Source organism: Erithacus rubecula, assembly GCF_903797595.1.
Source record: "Erithacus rubecula genome assembly, chromosome: 1".
Lineage (NCBI taxonomy): Eukaryota > Metazoa > Chordata > Aves > Passeriformes > Muscicapidae > Erithacus > Erithacus rubecula.
This window is the reverse complement of record NC_136658.1, coordinates 95,921,609-95,940,271: the sequence shown is the minus strand read 5'-3', so window position 1 is coordinate 95,940,271 and position 18,663 is coordinate 95,921,609.

The window sequence follows — 18,663 nt, the reverse complement described above, 5'->3', positions numbered from 1 at the left end:
GGGTTGATGCTCTGCAGCCACTGTGTTCCCTGGTAAATTTTGCCAGGACAATTCTGACAATGACCAATGAGATTTTCCAGATGTTTGGCTCATCTACATCTTCTAGGAGATACCAGATTTGCACAACTCGTCATCAGCTTTTCACAGACTGGTGCTAAACACAGAATCATTATCTGCCCATTAATCTTTGGGAACCAAACCAATTCAAACAGGAGGCAGTTGCCAACCTCTCCCAGAGCACCAGTTGGCACTGAACACAAGTAATGTGGTATGCCAGTGACACAGGTTGAGAAAGACTCAAGGCACCCAGCATGTGCTGGATGTAAGCTCTAAACTGAACGAGCAAGTTCCAAGCCCCACTTATCTTTACCATAATGACACCTCCAGTATTCAAGAAGCCCCCAGGAGTTCTGCTATTTAACTTGACTCCTTGGAAGTGCTGTGGAGCAAAACTGGTCAAAAGGCTCTGCTTCTCATGGCAGCAGGATATCACCAACACAAGAATTCCCTGGTACCTCCCCACACTGGGGTTTTGTTCCTCAAGTGCCTAGCACAGAGCTCTGCAAGGTGAAAAACCTCCCCACATAGGGCCACAATTAATGGCAGGATTTGGCTGGGGAAGTTGCATGCATCTTTCTCCCAGAACCAGCAGGATTTGCCATCTACATTCTGAATCCCTGCTCTTGTGAAGCTCCTGCCTGGGATCATCACACCCCCCCTTTCTCACAACTCTGCACCTTCAGGAAGCAGCTGCTCAGAAGCAGTTCTGCCAGCAGTATCAGCAGATCTCCAGAGCCTGAGTCCTGCTCTGTACAGCCACTGAAGCTAAGAAGGGATTTTCCAATTATAAAACATAAAACGAACTTTTAAAACCAGTGAAAGGTGAAGGGAGAAAAGGGACCTGCTGGAAAAGCTGGATAGTTCCATTTGAATTATGAGCCTGCCACCCCAGTCACTAATTTCTCACCTGTACCCTTGGCAATGTGTTAGCACTGAGCCAGAGGCTGTGGATATAATCAGGTATCAGCACTGTGAAATAGCACTTTTCTCATAGCACAGGCTTTATAAAGTGCTGTAGGTATCCTGAAAATTATGAGAAGCAGAAAGGCTCTTTAAGCCGGAAAGGTCTGCTGGGTAATGGCTGCAGCATCACTGCATGTGCAGAGGAGCTTCCAGGATTGGAATATTCCATGTAAAGCCTTTGTAGGTTGTATATCTGAACCCAGTTCCAGGGGAGTGAAGAGGAGGATGAGTCCCTCTGCTCAGGAGGGAAAATCTATAAATGATCACAGGCAGGTAGGATAGAAGAGCTCGGTGATTTTAAAACTGTGCTAGAGAATGGAAGAAAAGGTGGGAAGGGCATCCTGCAGGCTGACAAGATGGGTAGGGAGAAGACTGCATGTTGAACAAAGAGAGAAAATCCAGTCACAAAGGACAGTCCTCAGTGTGGGAGGAGTCAAGTGCCAGGCCCTCAGGTTACCTGAGACGTGGGAGCAGTTCAAATTGCTAAACATCATGGACAACTGCACTTCACAGATTTTTGCTTTCATTAATTTTAATACCCATTTCTGTAATCAAATGTCATAATACTTTTATAGTATAAATTTCCTTTTTCTTCTGAAATTAATCTCTTATCAAGGCTAAGTCCCTCTTGACACAGATTAGTTAGTGACCAACAGTAAACTATGGCTTCAGAATTGCCACATGGTATAATGTGAGTTATAAAACAGAAACGAACAAAAAAAACCAAACCCAAACCTTCATTCTGTTTCTTAAGGGAAGAGGCAGACATACAACTGCACATCTACAAAGGAGTGGAGCTGTTAGAAGCTTTGATGACCTCTAACTATAAGTGCTGCCATTTCTAGTAAGACTTCTACACAAATATCACTTGATCAATAGGCCTTTATCTGTGCAAAAGCTTTCTAGAAAATCCTTTACTTTTGTCATTTTTCATATCATCCCAATTTTGTTTCCAGCTGTGCCGGCAAGATGCAAGTTTGCCTGATTTTCAGAAAGTTGATGGGGAAATATTTCAATCCTGATTTCCACATCAAACAGATTAATAATCTAAAGATAATTTTAAAAGAAAATAAGTAGCTTTAGTCAACCAGGCAAGTTCATCACTGTGACAGACACCTTCTTTTACCTGAGTTCATAATTATAGCATATGGAGTCGTCTATTGGGAGATACTTTAAAATAACTGGATTTTATGCCTTCAACAGTTTCACTGAGCAACTCAGAAAGATGCCATGCAGAGGGTTTCCTTTGAGAAACAGTAATTATTTCCTGAGGTCTCTCTGTTAACCTTTAAAGCTTCATCCAGGGTTTAGGAGCATACAGAAAAGCCCCAAGAAAAAAATAGTTCAGACTTGGCAAGCTTTCCCCAACAACAGCCTGTGAAAGAATCTATTACAGAATTCAATGATGATGAACAAGAGTTCATCAACCACAAATTATATCAATCCAAAAGCTGGCAGAGGTTCCACTTAATGTATTAAAATACTTATTCCCTCATGAATGGATCATGGGGCCAGGTCACAGAAGAGTGAGGAATATAATACCTACCCTTACTGAGCAACTTTGCACAGCTATTAAGCTTCAAGTGTCAGTTGTCAATGGTGTTTGTGTTTTTCCAAAATTGACTGACTTGACCTCAAAAACTCCTACTAATTGGACTAAGAAAGAGAAGAGAGGTTGATGTGAAAAGGTGTCTTGGAAGCACATTACAGCTTCTTGTCAGGCTGACGGGTAAAAGCTGTTTCTGCAAACCCTCAGCAACACTAAGGTGGCGATTGCCCTTCCCCAGGATTGAGCTGTTCTTTCCTGCATTCAGGGCAACATGCTGCACTCTCAGTCCTGCCAAACAAGCAGTTCAACTCAAGACAAAATATAGCCCATGTTCTCAGCCTCGACCTGGGCTGTTTCAGTGATCCAGGCACAGCTCAGACCATGGCTGGCAGAGAAAGCACAGGCTGGGGTGGGCAGGCCGGAGGCTGAGGGGGTGGCACTCTTCCATAAGGTTTTACATCAGTAAGTGTTGTGGATCAATAGGAGCAGGTGTCTGGAGTGAAACATTTGTGTTGAGGATCTGGTGCCTGCATTACACCCATCCTATATGGGCAGTGTTTCCAGCTCTAGCCCAGCTTTGCAAACTGAGAGCACACTTATGGCTGTGACACATTCACTGCCCCCCTGAAGCAGCACCAACCCTCCAGTTTTTCCAAGAAAATACAGACCCTGCAACCTGAAAGTGCAGTGCAGCCACAGCTGTCCAGCCTCAGCTGCTGCCAGCAGAATGAACATCCTCACTGATGGAGAACCTCTCAGCCCAGCTGCAACACTCCTGATTCACACTAGTGGCCTCCAGGGCATGGGTCCAGGGCCACCAGTGGCCTCTAACCCTTAACCCTTAGCTGCACCAGCAGCAGAGCAAGGTAGACATTGACCAATTTATACTTTTCACTACTGTTTTCCTCTTCTTGATTTTATCCCACACCTTGCAGAGGGCTCTCACATCTTGCCCATCTTCCTAGGTGAAAAGTAGTCAGCTCTCCAACCAGATCTCTGAGTGAGACAGTGCTGCCTATGGCAGCATCTGGCAGCAGAGGTGAATGAAGCCACCCAAGGCACCTCTTTCTCTTGCCCAAACATCCTGCAGTGGGAACTCCACTTCTCCCATCATCAGGCAGGGTCCATAATCCTGTTTCTTCCACTGTAGGTGGAAGAAAGGAGACATCACTACTCTTTGTCCTCCACCTTAAGGGCTAGAGTCAAAACTCACGCTCCCTAATAACAGCAGGGGGGAAATGCACCTTGTTTATCCTCTAACTTTAACCTATTCACATAATTCCCTTCCAAAACCAGAGGAAGAGAAAGGACTCAGAAAAAAAGGAAAGAAAAACATATTCAGGGACTGGATCTCACAGCTGCAGGTTCAGGTTCCATAAAAAGCCTAAAGACAGATGTATGACATAGTTAATTAGCAGGTTTTTGTTTGTTTGTTTGTTTTTTCATAGGACACATAAATAACAACCAGATAAACATAAATGCCTTTTGTTTTTGTGAAAATGCACTGAAGAATAGAGGGATTCTCTTCTCACTGTCACATTTTGGATGCTGTGCAATTCCTATGATATAGCTACTTGGGAGCTTCTGCAGCATTACCAAGCAAATTTACTGAGATTATAATTTTTATAATGGATAAACCAAGAATGCATTTAAATGATGAGCCTGACATGAATACAGTATTTAAGTATATTTAAAATTGGAAAAGTAGCCTGAGACTTTCTTTATCTCTGTTTTAGTTCATCTTATTGCAAGAAATACATTGTGATGTTTAATTATTTAAAGTCCTAATGGTGTTACTTGCCATTAATTGCTGAATACAGATAATATTTTATTTATAGATAAAAATATCTTATGTTTGTCCAGGATAGGTAGAAAGCAATAATTAAATAAACACAAACTATCCAAATAAAAGTAAAATAAATAAATTAATAATAACTGAAGGATAAAATTATGTTAATATTAGTAGAAGAATTATCTCCTATTTTTGACTAAATTCTGCCAATAATATATTACTACTCTCTTCATATTTTGCATTGCAAAATTAACTAGCCACTTCTGCAGTAATTCTTTACAAAAGATGTATTAAGGTCATGTCAGAATTTCTAAGTAATTAAAGATATTTCACAATGGCAATGACTAAGCATTAGGAATTTTAAAAAATCCAGCTACAGGATGACTTTATAAGAGCCAGTTTTGGTCACTGAATCCAGAGTGCTGGAGCTTGTTAAATATTAACAGACAAGTGGCACAAAAGGATTAGCTTGGACTGTGAGCAGGTACAGTGAGAGACAAGCCCTTCATGCTGGGTCTGAGTAGAACTGACAGTGTTTGTTATTCTTCTGAGGTGAAAGCAGAGAAGTGGATGCCTATTTGATATTTGAAATGGTCAGACTTTTTGTCAGAACATAAAAGAAGTAGGAATAATAGGAGATTTTCCAGTTTGCAAGAAGGTATCCCACATTTGGCAGTTTTAACACTGTAGATAAACACTACTGAATGATTCTTTCAAAATACACTTAAAAAAAAATTACTTAACAAAAAGCTAAAAACTAATTTGTGATGGCTTTTTTGCCCAAGAAATCAAACTAGTGGGAACAAGAAGTCTGTTCTAGCTTGTGGGAGGTTGGTAATAGCTTCATGAGTTTTCAATTAATCATTGTCTGTTTTGATCTTTCTAGGCGTGTCACTTCAGAGTTACTGAGATGCTACAGTGGTGACTTGTTAGTATCATCCATGCTGTCAGAGCTGCAAAACAATCCTGACTGGCTTTTACAAACTAAACAGTAAGCAGGGAAATGGGGCTGGGCTGGTACAAATTCTGTGACTGTACTCACACAGTTATTTGGCCCCAGGAATCTCCCATGAGGGCTGTGTCTGGGTGCAAGAGGCTGTGGTTTCTCCAAGCTGCTGTGTGCTGGTGGCACCCAGATTAAGTATTTCTCTCCATTTTTGGACTGCTAAAAACTTCTTAAGTCACTTAATAGGGTTTGTGCAACTTTTCATACCATCATAGAATCACAGAATGGTTTGAGCTGGAAGAGACCTTTAGAGGTCATCTAATGCTACAGTCCTGCACTTGGTAGGGACAACTTTCACTAGATCAGATTGCTGTGAGCTCCATCCAGCATGGCCTCTAACACTTCAGGGATGGGGCATCCACAGCTTTTCTGGGCAGCTTGCTCTAAAGCTTTACCACCTTCACAGTTAGAAATTTCTTCCTAATATAAATGTGTAAATGTGAACTCATAACCAGTGACTCATAACCATAAACACTGGGATTCAGAGAGAAGCAAAAATGCAAACTTCAGCAGAAACATCAGAGGGGCTTGACCTGTTAGAGACCACCAGGGACCAAAGCCTGCACTCACAGCTCTGCCTGGCCTGGGCACAACCACCCTGCTACAAGGCAGGAGAGTCTGCTTTGGAGAGAATTTGTACCCACCCTGCTGGTGATATGGCCACACATCCGTGTCAGCTGAGGGAACAGACTGCTTCTCATGAAAAGCAGTGAGTTGGGAAAGGGCTTGGTGGTGGCTGTAACACAGAAAAATCAGCATAGGAAGAAATGTCAGGCTAGGGCTGGAAGGTTATATTGGTTCTGTATGTGGCAATTGAAAGACTGCTACTAGAATAGTGTGCTGCCAAGGAGGATGTTGGAGAGGGCAGATTCAAAGAAAGGACACAAAAAGGGATCCAGAATGAGGAAGGGATTCTTTGAACCAAGTTATTCAGCTTGTTTGAGAAAGGGTAAGAGGTGTTACAATCTTTTTAGATAGATACCTACATGTGAAAAAGTGCTGGTTTGAGGGTTACTTTTACAGGTATGCATTAATGAAAAGGGACAAGGAAAACTTTAATAGGGTTGCAGTCTACCATCAGCACAGTCTGGGGCTACATTTGCCTTTTTAGCGACACAGGAGCAACACCCACACATTTCCCCTTCTCCCCTGGGAAAATGGTGCAGCTCCTCCAGCCTGGCTCCTCTGTTCTGCAGACAGCAGGTTACCAGGACTCAGTAGCTAAAAGCCAAACTCTGGCAGATAAACTCAGACATGAAATAGGACAGAATTTCCCTGAAATAAAGTCATTAACAGCTGGAATGATTTGTCAGAGGAAATGCACAGGCTCCTAAAATGAAATTAAGTGTCCTTCAAAACAGGCTGTAATCCAGTTGGAGAGAACAGCTTTATGCTCTGTTTATGCAGAAGACCAGACTGAAAAAATGCAGAGGCTCCTTTCACCTCTACAGTCTATGAAAAAATACACCTGATCTTTATAGGCACTTCAGTTCCTGATCATGCTGACTTTGCAGTAGTGCGTGTTCCCGAGCTGACTCAAGGCAGGATGTGGTGCTGCTCTATTTGCTACTTGTCAAATTTGACAGTTATAGGGAGGAGGGGAATGGATTACTTGCAAAAACCTAAAAATGCATTTTCTTCACTTCTGTTTTCTAATACCAATCAGTGTAGCAGCTAGTTAAATTAATAAATAAATAAATAAAAGAGCAGAGAGGAAAAAACAACACCCAGTACAAAATTTCATGCCTGTTTGGTAAAAATTTCTAAATAAATGTGTGGATGTAGAAAAAATCTACAACAGAAGAAAGAGGTCAGTCAGATTTCAATAACAGAGCTCTGGCTTTTGCATTTCCTTTGGTTCCATCCCCTTCCATGTGGCATGCCTCAGCAAAGCCCAGAGACCCGGTGGCTGGGCCTTGGCTGACACTGATGAGAATGCACCCAGGAGAAATGGAACTGCCATCGTGTCCTCCACTTTCTTCTCTGATCCTGATGCCTGCTGGCTATGAAATGGTGCTGTAGCTCTTCTGTTTTAAACATACACTGGCCAAGCCTTAATGTGCATTCAGAGCAAGCTGTTTTCCTAGGTCATGCCAGCTGCAATGCAGAGTAAAAGGAAAGGCAAACAGGCACTTAAATGGGCTTTGAAGCCCTCATTGCGATGCAGTGAGAATAAAAGCCTCTTTGCTGCCAAAAGAAAAAAAAAAAATCAATTTGCAGCAGTATAGAGGCTCTTTCTTCACTGCATCCTCAGCTTACACTCACACTTTTACTTGTTATGTTCCTCCACATATTGACACCAGTTAAGATGTGGCAGCACGTGTTGTCTGGCACTGTTACATGGCTAGTCTGGGAGAGCATCCCACTCCTCCACTCTCCTAACTTGCCTTGGTCACCCACCTTCCAGCAGGGAGGTGGATATGACATGAAAGTGGCAAGACTTTCCTGCATCCTCTGCTCAGCTGGGGCATGAGGCCAGGTGCTGATTGGGTCAGGAGCACAAGCAGGAGCTGGCTGCACGTTCCACGTTGCACAGGTGGGTTTTGGTCACAGCACTGCCAGAGGTTGTCTTGGCAGCTTTGGCCAGGCATTTCCATTCCTAAGCCTTTGCCTTTCTCCCCTCATCCTGCAAGTTCCTCAGATCTGGGGGTCTTTTCCTGTGCAATACACAGAATTGCACCAAATAACAAATAAACAGTCTATAACAATCCATGTTGCTCTATTCCTCCCCTGGCTGCACACACAGCTCCTCTACTACCTGATGTCAATCCAAGCAGGTTCCTGAGCACAGGACCAGAGATGTCTACCCCAACCTGCCCCAGACCCCATCGTGGCTCCCCAGAGCTGCTTCCAGGCACAGCCTGGCAGTGAAGGCAGCAGGGTGGCCCTGGCTGGCAGGCAGTGTGCCTACAGCCACCTCCATCTGCCAGCCAGATGGTGAGCTGGCACAGACATGGGCTGTCCCACAGCAGGCACTCCTGACTCCCAGGGAAGTTTCTGGGCATGCTTCATCTCTGACTAGAGACACGTGTCTGTGGTCAGTATGTCCCTCAGTCCATTTAGCCCCAACACAGGAAATGTCTGTCTGCAGACTGTGTGCAGCTGCACCCTGAGAGCAGGTCCAAAAGATGTAAACTGATTTTTAGAACTGAGCTGGACTGAACTCATAGCCCAAAAGGAGTGGGAGGTAGAGCAGTATTATATCCATATTATTGCTTTCATTCCACAGCTGTTCCAGAGACTGGAGCTGTTTGTGACATTATTAGGGCTCCACTGCTCTGCCTACAGAGCCTGTGGTACAGTCCTTGTGAAGAAACCCTGATAGCAGTTATCCTCAATTGCTAGAGGATTTCTGCAATCATACCCTTGGCTTTTCCTACATTTGCTGAAGAGGATGGAATAAGAGAGTGGATCTTTATATTGCACAAAATGTGTCAGAGCATTGGAAGTAGCATCTCAAAAGCAATAGATTTTAACTTTATGGGCAATATTTGAATAACCAACTGGACAAAATTCAGTATTTAAGTAAGCATTCCTAAAGTCTATAAAATTCGTACTCCAGGCAGATTTTGCTTTTTGGTTATTCTTATTACTCAGCTTTGTACCTGAGGTTGAGAAGCTAGGTAGAAAACATGAGGTTGTCCTAACTGCTATTTATATCTTTCTAAATTATGGAAAACATAAGTTAGCTCTTGAATAATGCTTGCACCACCTTTTTCCAAGCAGCTGCACAAAATCTTTACACTTTCCAAAATTAATATGTTTGCTCAACTTTGGAAAAAAAGAATTTGCCCATATCAGCATTTTGTTTCAGTAACTGAAAAATTATTATCTCCAAATGTCTAATTCTACATGATGATTAATAGCAGGCAATTTTACCTCAAAACTGTCCAATTTTTATTGTAAAAGTCTGTAGGTCTTAGTGTAGGACTTGTGCTCATAATGAAATTAAAAAATGCAGGTTTGCTTATTTTGCATTCTCAAGGTGTCAAGACAATTGAGCTAGTTTCTTGGAAAAGCAAGCTCAGGTGTGGGAGATGAAAATCCAACCACAAGATGGCATCTCGTTCTCACAGGAACATGCAGCAACGGGCAGGAATATTGCTGAAAACAAAATGAGGCAGTGACAGGCATTTCAGTAAAACCAAACCATTTTAGACAGGACATTTGCTCATAGTGCTGCCCAGAATAGGGCTGGCATTAAGAATGAACTAAAATGTGGAGCAACGAGCACATCTTCCTCTCACCCCACCCAAACTGTGGTTGTGATCTAATATTTCTAATTGCTGCAATTGAAATAGAAAAAAAAGTCTGAATCCACCATGAACATAATTCAGGCACTTTGGGGATATTAAAGGGAAGGTAGATCACTAACACTGGCTTGAGGACCTTTTGAGTGAATTACTCCAAAAGACAGACTGTGGCTGATGTTCTTAACAGGAAAATACTTTGTCACTCTCACGGCTGAGACAAACCTTTCCTATAATTCTTCATTTCCAGTACATGCATAATATCTGTGGTATGTTTCCAGTTATCAAAGAGTGATGAAACACAAAATAAAGCTATGGGCTCAGCTGAGAATCACTTTAGTAATATTACGACAGGGAAATTGTGACTGGCTCTGGAATTGACACAGTATGAAAGCAAATTTAAAAATACACATATTTTAGCCAATACTGAAGTTTAAAACAGAAGGGTCTAGAACATAAATGTCTTTTATTTTTTGTTTTATATGTGTCCAATTAAAGTAAAATCTTTTCAGTCTCCAAGCACTGTATTAATTAAGGACACGAGTGTGGGTCCTCTCTGGCTTCAGAGATTGGTTTTTCCCTGAGCAACACCAAATGTGTCTACATCAGAGTACCCCAGGGACCCCAGTGCAAGGTTCCCTCCAGACTGCCCTCTGCTTCATGGCAGCAGCAGCAGCAGCACATTCACCACCATCTGGCTTCAGCTAGGATTCAAACAGGAGCCGTGGGATCAGGGGCATGGTAGGGAAGAAGCAGCTTAGCCAGAAGTTTCTTGAATTCTTCCTCTTGGCCTGGGTCATGCCTCTGTGTGCTGGTGGCAGATGAGGTTACAGGCAGCCCCATGAGGAGGGGAGTGGAGCCAAGCAGACAGAAAGCAGATGAGCTGAAAAGGGGGTAGAGTGGCCTGTGATACCCCCAAAACCAGCAGCCTATTTGGGCAAGAGGGTATCTTGTAAACCATGGTCCTTGCATAGGCTGTTCCTGTAAGGCTGCACGTGTACAAGACCCTGCTGAGGCACACTGCCTACTGGCAGTTCTGCTTGCTCTGAAGTGAAATATCTTGTAAATGTCCTGTAAATCATCATCTAAGACAATACTGCATCTGGCTGAAACTACACTGAGAGTTTCAAGAGTCAGGCTGCTGTCATCTGGATTGGATTGACAGTACTTCTTCACAAAATTTTACATGGGCCCTCTAATGACCATGGGAGGTCACGAAACCCCCACAAAGGCTCATTAGGCAGACAGCACCATGTTCCCCAGTAAAATACTGAGGCTTCAGCTCATCTGCTCAACCGTGAATATTGACTGCTGAAGCACCTTTGTCCTACTGAAGGCTTTCACTAATGCATTGGACAAGTACCCTGCTGCTATTAGCATCAGAAATCTAAGAAGCAAAAGTGCAGCTCCCTTCAGTTGTGGCTTGGAGAAATGCCTTATGAAAGTTCTCCCAAGCTCTGCCTCTTTTGTAGCTGGGTAAGATAAAAAACATCAAGTGAATGATTATTTCCATGTTTATTAATTTGAGGAAACACTTTCCAAAGCTTTGCCTGCTCTTGAATAGAAAGAACCATGCAACAAAAAAAAAACCCAACAAAATAATTATGACAAGAGTTCAGGAAATATCAGGGAAAATATAATAGAAATTGTCCTTTTTTTCCCACATTGAATTCTGTGTCATTTTTATCCAGCCTGTTTAAAAATGGATCTGTTCTGTTTGCAGTGGGAAAACAATAGTGTAGACGATTTACTCAGAACAATCACTTATTTGAGATCTGTTATAGTCAGAGAGCTCCAACAAAACCTGTGTCATCACAGAACCTTATGAATGCTATTACACATCTGCACACACAAAATGTGACATTCCTGACACTCCACTGCCATCTGAATAGAGAAAAAATACTTTAGGACACACTTCAGAGCTGAGAGCATCTTGCAAGACCTTCCACAATTTAAAACACAGAATCAAAGAGAGTTTTTTTTAAATTAATTACGAAAATTGTACTCAGATTTTGTTCCTAGTACTGTGGCTTAATTTCAGCTTTCTTCTCAGCACTGCTTTCACCCAGGAGAGTTATGTTCCATCTTACACTGCACCAAACCCCTGACACTCAGAGAAAAGCCCACACTGAGTGCCACTATGCTGGCAAGAGCTCCCCAGAACTAGATCTTGCTCAGGTAGACATGAATGCTTTGCCTACATACCGTGAGTCTGAGCTTCCTTCCCAAGCCAGAGAGGAAGCAAAAATGAGCCAGATTTGAGATCTTTGCCCATGATCTTGCCAGCAGCTCCTCCATTTGCTAACACTTGAGAGCTGGGATTTCACAATAAAACTGTTTAGCCCTGAAGATTACCCCTGCTTCCACCTCTGTTACCAAATCTGGGAGCACACTGGAGTCCTGGTGCCTGAACCAGAGCAAGCACCAATGATTATTTGGTGTCTCTCCTCCACTCTGGTTCCCACAGACAGAATGTTCCAATGAGAGCTGCAACGTATCTGCAGGTAAATACATGTGCTACTACAGCACAAATAGCTTATATAGAATGTTTTCCCAAAGGTTCAATAATATGAACCCATGTTCTAAAAGATGTCACACACACGTGCAGGCTTCTCAGATTCCAAAATGAGTGGATCTTTGCTACAGTTATCCAAATAATTCAAAGAGATAGATTAAATAACAAGTGCAACGTCTTCCCCGACTTAGTATGTCTACAATTTTTAACTGGATTATCTTAGGTATTCATACAAGTGCCATAGCTCCCTTTCTGACCATTACGCTTCTTTTGCCATTGAACATTAGGGGAGGGAAAGGAAGGGAAGGGAAGGGAAGGGAAGGGAAGGGAAGGGAAGGGAAGGGAAGGGAAGGGAAGGGAAGGGAAGGGAAGGGAAGGGAAGGGAAGGGAAGGGAAGGGAAGGGAAGGGAAGGGAAGGGAAGGGAAGGGAAGGGAAGGAAGGGAGGGGAAGGGAAGGGAAGGGAAGGGAAGGGAAGGGAAGGGAAGGGAAGGGAAGGGAAGGGAAGGGAAGGGAAGGGAAGGGAAGGGAAGGGAAGGGAAGGGAAGGGAAGGGAAGGGAAGGGAAGGGAAGGGAAGGGAAGCCATACAATGCACAGTGCACCCTGGGTAATTCTGCCTTTGTAACTCCCCACTTCATATAGGTTTCACATCAGTACCGTTACAGATTATAATGAAAATCTCAGAAGCAACAGACCAGAAGATGACCTTTCCTGCTCATGGCAGAAGTCTGTCAACGTATACTTATTTAATGGGGCTTCAGCTTCTCACCTAAAAAGCCACCCTCCAGACACATTTTCCCTTATATATGCTTTGTCCAGACACTTCTTCCTGGAGAGAGCTTGTATTTTCCCCTTCCTTATGCATCTATTCATTTGTAGTACAAGACTTGCAAAGGTTTTAATATTTGTTCTGTTTTTACATGGTCCATAAGCACATTACTGTGACACAGAGGAAGTGTTTCAGTGCCAAATGTGTACAGCCTGGGGAAAGATCATGGACACAGATGTGTCTCAAAAATACACTAGAGACTGGCAACATTTACTGTATGGTTAGCAAGAAAATTTTCTACTCACAATAGATCCTTCCTAACTTGGTTGCAAAATTTATTAGAAGAATAGGATTTAGGAGATGTACAAATGCTATTTATACAATTTTTATGATCAAGGCACATCTTTAAGCCTTAAAGTGCTTGAGGATTGTTTTGGCTCCATAATGAGTGGATCTAATAAATTAGTAAAATCACTAACATCTCTTCAAAAGGATGTAAGGAACCCTTACTAAATGAGTGTTGGTGGCACTATACACCAATTGGCCTATAATCTTCTCTCTTCCCTGTAGAACAGGAAAGGGAGCACCACACTGCCAATGATAGAAATATTAATCCAATGCTGGGACTGCTTTTCCATGTCCACAACATACAGTAAAGGAGAGAAAATGATGTCAAAAGACAAATTTAGATAGAAAAGAAGAGAGCTTCTCTCTGTTTCACTTCCAGCTGCCGCTTCTATATCTTCATTTTAGTGTTCAGAAAGCAGTTTTCAATCCAAGGTGCAGGTGTTGCACCAAAGTAGTGGTGAGGATGTCCTGTATGATGCCCAAGGGATGGAAGCTGGGACAGCTAACTGTGCAGACTCCTGCACTTGCAAAACCAGCCTGGCTCCACTGAACACCACTGGATACAAAAGGAAGGAGACCATAAAGCCCAGTGCTCTCATATCTGAAAGCAAAGTATGAAGACATCTCATTGAAACTCTTATTTGGCCTGTAAACTGTAAAGATTGTATTTGCACAGTGCCTAGCATACTAGGTTTTGGAAGATCTAGGGACCAGAAAGTAACACTGCTTTTTTCCTAAATAGGATTTAAATAAATCCTTTAGCAGATAAATTTAATTATTTGTTTATTTACTTGGCATTAATGTGCTGGGTAGTTTCCTTGACTAAATTAAAATGACCTAATAGAAACATCCAAATGTTTCAGATGACTCTGTGGGCCTTAAAAGAGGATTATCATGTGACCGTATTATTTAAGCATTTTCCAGGCACAATTAAAAAAACAGTGATTGGAAAAGTATCCCAACTGGAACAGATAATATTTATATGGTATGTGGGCTGATGGGAGATTTAAAAGTGCTGTTTGTTACGCTACAGACAGTTATGAAACAAATGATCTGGCTATAACATAAACTGTTAAACTGAAAACATGCCAGAGGGAGACAGCTGTCAGTACATTAAAAAGTCATTTTCTCAGAAAACAAAGACTTAAAGCAATCATTTTATAAACATATTTCTTTGCCCAACCAGATTTTGGTAATTCTAATGGTTTGCCTACTGCATGATGAAATAAAGTAAGCTTTTGCTCATATGATTTGTCAGGAATTTCCAATTCAGAAGAACAGATGGTGCTAAAAAACTGAACAAGGATAACAGAATTATCAGGCTTTCAACTACAAAATCCATTCTTTCTACACAGGTTTAAAATAGAAGTAATGCATATCACAAACCTCTGACCACAGCCAACCCACAGTTTGCATTTATATGATAATGGTTCCCAAATTTTGGAGTAATTTTCTCCAGATTTGTGACAAGGATTTTGGATTATAAATTAAAGACATGGTCGAACTTGCTATTGGTACAAATTTGGACATCTCTATTAAATTGCTGGATGTAGGAATTTACACAATGTAAAGACTCAATGCCACACTTTCCAAACAATCTATGCCATATTTTATGCTGACCCAAGTGACTGCCTGGACAAATGTTAAGGAAATTGGGCATCCAAACAAAGGTCAGAGCACTTTTTTACCCAAAGTTATTTTGCACTTTCATAGCATCACCCAAATAATTATTCCTGCATTCCCCACTCCACTTCTGATATCACATGTGTTACCTTCAGCCAGCTAGGGAAACCAGAGATCCCAAATTACTCTGTCCTTCTGCATCTGCCTATTCTATAGCCAAGAAAGTAAAGGTAGGACTTGATTGCAAAAATCTAAATTCCCAGCTCTCATTTAATTTCATAAAATAAAATAAAATAAAATAAAATAAAATAAAATAAAATAAAATAAAATAAAATAAAATAAAATTTAACACCAAGGTGACCCATTACTAGACTGCTGTGAGTCCCAAGAATCATGAGTACTGAGCGGACAAGAAATCTCAAGTTCACTAATTTGAGCCATGATGATGGCTCTACAACCCTGTTAATGTCCACAATTTGCTAGATAACATATATTCATTTACTTTGCCTTTGTCTTGTTCAGCGAGACACATTCTGACTGAACTACCATCTCTGGTTTTATGAGAATCTTATTTTACCAGTTACTTTTCTAAAAGGTACAGTTCATCACATTGTCCTATAGAGATTATTTTTCTTTTCTTGCTTGCTATTCTTCTACTTCTCCCTTTCCTTCTCAACTTCTTCCCTTCTCATCTTCTTCCCCTTCTTCTGTTGTTTTCTTCATTTCTTTGATTCTTTCTACCCCTCTTCTCCCCTTCCTTCCCTTCCTGTAACTAAAACCTTAGCCTAATGTGGAAAAAAAATGAAAATTTGTCAGTGTGGATTATAAAGACCCAGAAGCCAAACCATATGGCAAATCTCTTTTGTATTTATTTCTAAATTCCATAATTTGGGCCCATAATTTCTATGGGCTTTGAAAACACGGAACTGATAACCAGGTCACCACTAGGATTTAAATCCAGAGCTCTCTTTACAGCACAGTACTGAGAGTGGCAGGTGGCAGCCATGAACAGACACAATCTATTAAAGCAATAATAATGATCACCACTTGGCATTGCTCTCTCAGTAGAAGTGGCAACACTAGTGAAAATGTAATCTGATGTATTTTAAATACGTCATTACCAGGAGCTCCTAAGATAAGCCTAACAGCACTGGCTGCATCTACCAGCAGCAATGCCCTCAGCTTCTGCTTCCCAAGAGATGGCAAGGCACTGGCTCCTGTCTGCAGCAAAGGGAGAAAAGGGCAGCCACATAACTCTAGTGTCTGGTCAATCTGCTTTTTTTCTGATATGGACCCAGCATGCCTGGCTCTACCTGGTTCTGGAGGATTCTGGCCTGTGTGGGTGGGAGAGCATCTGTGCTCCCATCCAGGGGTCCAAAACCCCAAAATTCACCCTGAACCTCAGAGCTCAGCCTGAGCCCCAGTCAGAGACAGTCCCTTAGCACAGTGGCATCCCTGGCATCCCTCCCCTGGGCAGGTGCTGCTCATCCCAGCTGAGCAGGATGATTCAGCACTCCACTTCAGAAGGCAAGCACAGATTCTGCCAAAATCTCCAAAGCATTGATGTCTACACTGGAGAGTTATTCAGGGCTCCCAGCCAGTTTTCATCCCGCACACATCCATCATCCCCATTCTGGCAATTTCAGTCTGGAGCTGCTTTAAGACCCAAAACTAACGTGGTGCCTATCTGTTTCTAGGACTGGATGGATCTGCAGTGAGGGTTCAGGCAAGCCAGTGCCAGTAGTCCTGCATCCCTGACCCACAGCCCTGTCATTCCCAGGCACGCCAGGGCTCCCATGGGTGGCACAATGGCAGGTCCTGGCACACAGAGCTGCTGGCTCAATGCTCCAGTACACACAAACGGGTACAGCAATAATGAGTCAATGGGAGCATCAGTCAAGCTGTGACATGGAAATGTTCCCACGTTGGGCTAATGTGTAAGCTCAGAGCTCCTCAGCTCTGAGGGGGGCCTCAGCAAAGTGCACAGTGGGCAAGCATTGGATTTAAACATATACACTTTGGTCTTCAATGAAACTTGCTGTGTAATGTGCCAAGTCACACAGAAACAGCCTTTTAAAGCACATCACTCCTAATTTAGGAGATTTTCTCATAAAAGTTGTTTTGAACACACGTATAAATGAAAGATATAAAAGGGAGAAAAACCCTTTTATTCTCAGCATTTTAATCTAATCAAGTATATCAGCATAAACTACAATGATTCCTAGTTCAGACTCCATGTGGTTTGTATGAGGCTGCACATTGCCACTGTAGATAGAAACTTCCCAGGAAGGAGCAAATGAGTGCAAATGTAGGGTCAATAACACTTTCTCAGACACCAATGTGCACACACACTTCGAGCTCTTGCTGAGCATGGGTTTCTGGCACCAGGCAGCCCCTGAGGCCAAGCCAGACAGGAAAATGATGGTGGTACACTCTACTCTGAGCCATCTGCAGTGACATTCTCCTGAACCAGAGACTACCCTTTTCCTCACCACTTTCCAGAAAAGAAACAGGAAAGTCAGTTTCACAATAAGTGTTTACAAAGCAAGCATTCTTGTTTCCATTTTTAAATCACTGTTTAGTCATACTGTCCATCCTTTTTATAGTGATAAAATTGATGTTTTCTTCTATCTACACTGGTATCACAAGGAATTTCATCCAGCTGCCTATGAAAAGATAATCTCTTATAAATTAGATACCTAAGAGAGAGCAGCCCAGCTCTCTGTTTCATTAGGAGGTATAGAAAACTGTATTTCTATATGATAATTCTAAATGCAATACTTTTAGGTGTGAGGCCTTCTTTGGGGGAAATTAAGCTGAGACCCTCATTTCTATCTCTTTTATTCAGACAGTATTTTTAAACCAATATATATCACAGACACCCATTTGAGTAGCCACCTTTACCTGCCAGTCATCACCTCATCCAAGCTACCTTGGCTGTTGTATGAAAATGGGGGTAATGTGGAGAAAGAGCAGACTAACTCAGTTCATCTGCTAAATGTGCTCTCTTAAAAAGAAAGTGGTGGGGTAAATTATACCTAACTAGCACCTAAGGTAACATGTGCATCTGTAGTCTCTACAGAGCTCTCGGTCTCTATAATAACCGAGGTAACAATGTGTACATAGGAGAGTGAGGTATCTGAAAATTGTTGTGCACAGTAGTATCTCTGAAAGCAGGCACCTGTGATGGGGAAACTGATCTCTAGCTTTGGACAACCAGGCTGCTTTCCTGGTTTTGCACTGTTTCCTTTTTCAGCTACTTAGCCGTGATGAATTGTAATGGGAGCCATTCTGGGAAACGCAAGTGAGAGTGGGCTAAAGCAGGCGAGCTGCTACATAAATTGGGCTGTTTGTTACAGCTTTTAAGTTGCTTAAACAGCCACACTGATGAAATGTTGGCAACCATCTGTTACAGGAACTTGTAAATAAATATACACCAACCTAAATTTTTCCTGGTTTGTTGCTCTGTTTCAGGTATGGGTCTCTTGTCTAAAGAATTTTTAAAAATTTACCTGTAGTTTATGCACAGGCGTAATTTTTTCAGACTGTTCAACTACCTGAGGGTGATTTCACTGCACTGTTTTTTCATACTTCCTCCATGCAAATTACTCAAGACTGAATGGAGAGGGAAGATGTGTAATTCTGAAGACAATGATTATTATTGATATTATTTATCAGTGTCAAACCAAACTGTTAAACTTCAACTTCTTCATGGAAGACTGGTTAGAGAGATTAATTCTAAGCTTTTTTTTTTACATCAATGTATTCTGCAAATCTGAGCAAGTGGGA